Raw genomic sequence first — 5869 nt, forward strand, 5'->3', positions numbered from 1 at the left:
ACAGAAATAAATGACACAAGATGTTTTATTCCGTCATTATTTTAAGCATATGAAGTCAACCTAAATAATAGCAGGAGATTCATTAAACCATTCTTAGCACATTAAGCTCATGGAGACAGTGGTGTTACTGTGGAGAGGCTTGTGAAACAGGTGTCTTTGGTAAAAATGGTTATAATTTTTCTCAAGTATGAGAGCAATACTTCTTTTTTATCCTGGAGGATGGGCCATATTCTCATTCCACTTATAGTTATTATAATATTATTAGAATATTATTATATTTTAAATGTACGAAATCCTTCTCTGTCACCCAGGCTGGAGTGCAGTGTCATGATCTTAGCTCACGACAACCTCCAACTCACAGATTCTCCTGCCTCAGCCTCCGGAGTAGCTGGAATTAGAGGCGCGCACCACCACGCCCGGCTAATGTTGTGTGTTTAGTAGTGACGGAGTCTCACCATGTTGCCCAGGTTTGTCTTGAACTTCTGATCTCAGATAATCTGCCCACCTAAGCCTCCTGGAGTGCTGGGTTTACAGACATGAGCCAAAGTGCCGAGCCCCACCAATTATACACACACACACACATAATTTATTTTTTCTTGAGACGGAGTCTTGCTCTATTGCCCAGGCTGGAGTGCCGTGATGTGATCTCGGCTAACTGCAACCTTTGCCTCCTAGGATCAAGCGATTCTCCTGCCTCAGCCTCCCGAGTAGCTGGGATTACAGGAATGCACCACCACACATGGCTAATTTTTTTATTTTTAGTAGAGACGGGGTTTCTCCATGTTGGCCAAGCTGGTCTCAAACTCCTGACCTCAGGTGATCCGCCTGCCTCAGCCTCCCAAAATGCTGGGATTACAGGCATGATCTACCACCCCCGGCCTTAAATATGTCATCACATGATACATATATGTTTTGTGGTAAAACTGAAAGCAAAGCTGCAGCTTAGACCCTTGGCCATAAAGCATCTTCTTTCCCTGTTATATCCTCCATTCTTTTTCTAATTTCACTGGGGAGCCGCTACTGCCAGTTCTGTGCCGTGCATCAGAGCAAGTTGCTGCATTGTTATGAGACTTTAGAAAAAATTTTGCAGTAAATTAAAAAAATTTTTTTTTTTTTCCCTGAGACGGAGTCTCGCTTTGTCACCGGGGCTGGAGTGCAGTGGCCGGATCTCAGCTCACTGCAAGCTCCGCCTCCTGGGTTTACGCCATTCTCCTGCCTCAGCCTCCCGAGTAGCTGGGACTTACAGGCGCCCGCCACCTCGCCTGGCTAGTTTTTTTTTTTGTATTTTTAATAGAGACGGGGTTTCACCGTGTTAGCCAGGATGGTCTCGATCTCCTGACCTCGTGATCCACCCATCTCAGCCTCCCAAAATGGTGGGATTGCAGGCTTGACCCACGACGCCCGGCCCTTCATTTTAATTGTATTGAGACACTCTTACTGTTGCCCAGGCTGGAGTGCAGTGATAGGTTCACAGCTCATTGCAGCTGCAACCTCCTGGGCTCAAGTGATTTTCCCACCTCTGCCTTTGGAGAGCAGCTGGGACCACAGGCGTGCCCCACCAGGCCTGGCTAATGTTTGCGTTTTTTTTTTTTTTTTTGAGACTCTTTTTGTCACCTAGTCTGGAGTGAAGTGGCATGATCTTGCCTGACTGCAACCTCCATCTCCCAGGGTCAAGTGATTCTCAGCCTCCTGAGTAGCTGAGACTACAGTCGTGTACCACCATGCCCGGTTAATTTTTGTATTTTTAGCAGAGATGGATTTCTCTATGTTGGACAGGCTGGTCTTGAACTCCTGACCTCAAGCGATCTGCCCACCTTGGCCTCCCAGAGTGGTAGGATTATAGGCATGGGCCACCTCGCCTGGCCAGATCTCTTTGTTTTTTTGTAGAGACCGGGTTTTGCCATGTGGTCCAGGCTGGTGTTGAACTCCTGGACTCAAGTGACCCAGCCGCATCGGCCTCCCAAAGTGATGGGATTACAGGTAAGAGCCACCACGTAAGCCTATTTTTTAATAAAAGAAGAAACAATTACTTCTGAAATAAGTTTTGGTAGTATCTTATCAGCTCACATCTTTTTTTTTTTTTTTTGACAGAGTCTTGCTCTGTCGCCCAGCCTGGAGTACAATCACATGATCCCGAAGTGATGGGACAATAGGCATGGACCACCACACCCGGCCCAGTGTTTTCTTTCTATTTGTATATTTTTTATATTGTCCATAAAACCAAGACTTCCACAGTGACTTTGAGAATCTGATAATCTTTCATGAAAAAGTACAACAAAATGCAACAATAGAGAAAAAATGTTCAAAAATACCTTCACATGGGTTTGTGAACACAGTCTTTGATCAAATCGATACTTAATTTCTTTTTTCTCATTTCGTGTGAGGGTGATAACTCACTCCTTCATAATGTTTTGTTGAAATGTGTTTTTCTTTTTTCTTTTTTGAGATAGAGTCTTGCTCTGTCGCCCAGGCTGGAGTGCAGTGGCATGATCTCGGCTCACGGCAAGCTCCGCCTCCTGGGTTCACACCATTCTCCTGCCTCAGCCTCCCTTGTAGCTGGGACTACAGGGGCCTGTCACCACGCCTGGCTGGTTTTTTTTTTTTTTTGTATTTTTAGTAGAGACGAGGTTTCACCATGCTGGCCAGGATGGTCACAATCTCTTGACCTCGTGATCTGCCCACCTCAGCCTCCCAAAGTGCTGGGATTGCAGGCGTGAGCCACTGTGCCCAGCCCTGAAATGTGTTTTTCATTTTTGTGACGCTTGACTTTCAGGGATGTGGCTATAGAATTCTCTTTGGCGGAGTGGAAATGTCTGAACCCTGCACAGAGGGCTTAATACAGGGCCATGATGTTGGAGAACTACAGGAACCTCTAGTCTGTGGGTGAGGAAAATGTCCCTGCAGACATGAGGAATCTGCCTTTGTCTATCTTGGCTCTTCCTGGTTTTGTATTCTCTTTAGTGATTTTGTTCCATACATGTTTTTTTTTTTTTTTTTTTTAAGATGATTTCTCTCTTGTTGCCCAGGGTAGAGTGCAGAGACGGGGTTTCTCCGTGTTGGTCAGACTGGTCTCGAACTGCTGACCTCAGGTGATCTGCCCACCTCAGCCTACCAAAGTGCTGGGATTAAAGGTGTGAGCCACCATGCCCGGCCCTTATACATGCTTTTGATGTACATGTCATTATTTTCTTCAGTGATGACCCTGCTATCGGTCATGGATAGCTTCTTAGGGACTCTTCTATAGAGTGGGTTTACATAAAAACAGAAGATTCATGAAGAACACTTTGACTATTATGATTGAACATCGTCCTGCTCTAGGCAGAGATGCCCCTGGAAGCCCTGAGCAGAATTGTCAACATGGCCCAGGATATGAAAGAGAAAGCATGACACTGACTGACAAGTGTTTCTGACTGTCATGCTGATTTTTTTTTCCCCCCCGATGGAGTCTCCCTCTGTTGCCCAGGCTGGAGTGCAGTGGTACAATCTCGGCTCATTACAACCCCCGCCTCCTGTGTTCAAGTAAGTCTCCTGCCTCAGCCTCCCTTGTAGCTAGGATTACAATCGTGCACCACCACACCCAGCCAATTATTGTATTTTTAGTAGAGACGCGGTTTTACCTTGTTGCCCATGCTGGTCTCGAACTCTTGACCTCAGGCGATCCACCCTCCTTGGCCTCCTAAAGTGCTGGGCTTACAGGCATGAGCCACCATGCCCGGCCCATTCTGGTTTTTGAGGAGCATCACAGAAGCATCTCTCACTGGCACTGTGACAATGTTCATCCCATCAACTAATGATCATCTTCTCTAAGCAGCAGTCAGTGGTGTTGAAATTATTCCTAGCAAGGATGTCGTTCGGGCTCACAGCCTCCTATGTATGAGGCTCTTGACTGAACTCTTGTTCATTTCACATTTTTTATGCTAATATGTGTCATTCATTTTTAACACGAAAACCTATGTTCGGTTTGTTGTGGGATCAACACTGTAATAGATGTGGTTTTCGTCAATCTTATCGAGGGAGCTTGTGAGGTTAAATGAAGTCTCCATATTTTAGTTCTACTGTAATTTGTTTAAGACACAGTGGCTTTCAACTTGTTATTTTCTATGTTTTTTTTTTTTTTTTTTAATTTTTGAATTGGAGTTTCCTCTGTTGCCCATGCTTGAGTGCAGTGGTGCAATCTCGGACCTCTGCAAACTCTGCCTCCCTGGTTTAAGCGATTCTCCTGCCTCAGCTGCCTGAGTAGCTGGGATTACAGGCATGCACCATTATGCCTGCCTACTTTTGTATTGCTAGTAAAAACGGGGTTTTTCCATGTTGACCAGAGTGGTCTTGAACCCCTGACTGCAGGTGATATGCCTGGCCACGCCTCCCAATGTGCTGGAATTACAGGCGTGAGCCACTATGCCTGGCCCATTTCTATATATTATAAATGCATTTTTATTTTATTTAATTTTCAGTTCCCTATTCTTGGTGATAGTCTTCATATTTTTCTTTTATAACTGCATGGTGAGTATTGTATCAGGGAGTGACTCTTGATTTACTTGTTTCTTTCTCCTTTTCTTTGTTTTTTTTTTTTTGAGACTGAGTCTTACTTCATCACCCAGGGTGAAGTGTAGTGGTGTGATCTCAGCTCACTGCAACCTCTGCCTTCTGGGTTCAAGTGATCCTGTTGCCTCAGCCTCCCAAGTAGCGGGGATTACAGGCATGTGTCACCAAGCCTGGCTAATTTTTGCTAATTCTATTACAGACGGAGGTTTTACTATGTTGGCCAGGCTGTTTTCGAACACCCGGCCTCACGTGATCCACTCGCCTCAGATTCCCAAACTGCTAGGAATACGGGCATGAGCCCCTGGCCGCATTCGAGTTTGTTTTTAAGGCTGAATAATATTCCATTGTATGTATATACCACATTTTGTTCATATATTTTTCTGTCGATGGACATCTGGGTTAGTTCCTTCTCTTTACTATTATAAATAATACTGCTAGGCCGGGTGCAGTGGCTGACACCTGTTATCCCAGCACTTTGAAAGGCTGAGGCAGGCAGATCACCTGAGGTCAGGGGGTCCAGACCAGCCTAGCCAATGTGGTGAAACTCTATCTCTACTCAAAATACAAAAACAACAACAACAACAACAACAACAAAAAACTAGCTGGGCATGGTGGAGGGCACCTGTAATCCTAGCTACTCAGGAGTCTTAGGTAGGTGAATCACTTGAGCTGGGAGGGAGAGGTTGCAGTGAGCCAAGATCGAGCTATTGTCCTTTAGCCTGTGTGACAGAGCGAGACTCTGTCTCAACAACAACATCAACAAAATACTGCTAGAGATATTCTTGAAGATCCTATTTTCAGTTCTTTTGGGGCATGTAGTTATTCAATTACGAAATATTTGAATTCAATTATGAATTATATAGGGGTATTCAATTATGAATTATTTGAGGAACTGTGACACATTTTTTTCAAAGAGGCTATTTCATTATACATTCCCAGCAACAGTGCAAAAGGTTTTTCCATCTCCACATTTTTACCAACACTTTTTATTATCTATTCTTTTGGATAGTAAATATTTTAATGTACTTGAAATGATATTTCATTGTAGTTTTGATTAGTTTTTCCCTACATGCTCTGTTTTTCACTTTTTTGGTGCTTATTCATTCTATGCTTATTGGTCATTCGTCTATGATTTCTGCAGAAGTGTGTATTCAGTTCCTGGATTCATTTTCTTTATTTTTATTTTTTTTATTTTTTTTGAGACAGAGTCTCACTCTGTCGCCCAGGCTGGACGCCCAGGCACGATCTTGGCTCACAGCAAGCTCCGCCTCCCGGGTCCACACCATTCTCCTGCCTCAGCCTCCCTTGTAGCTGGGACTACAGG

The sequence above is a fragment of the Colobus angolensis genome, unplaced genomic scaffold (genome assembly GCF_000951035.1).
Source record: "Colobus angolensis palliatus isolate OR3802 unplaced genomic scaffold, Cang.pa_1.0 Scaffold25, whole genome shotgun sequence".
In the NCBI taxonomy this organism is placed as follows: Eukaryota; Metazoa; Chordata; class Mammalia; order Primates; family Cercopithecidae; genus Colobus; species Colobus angolensis.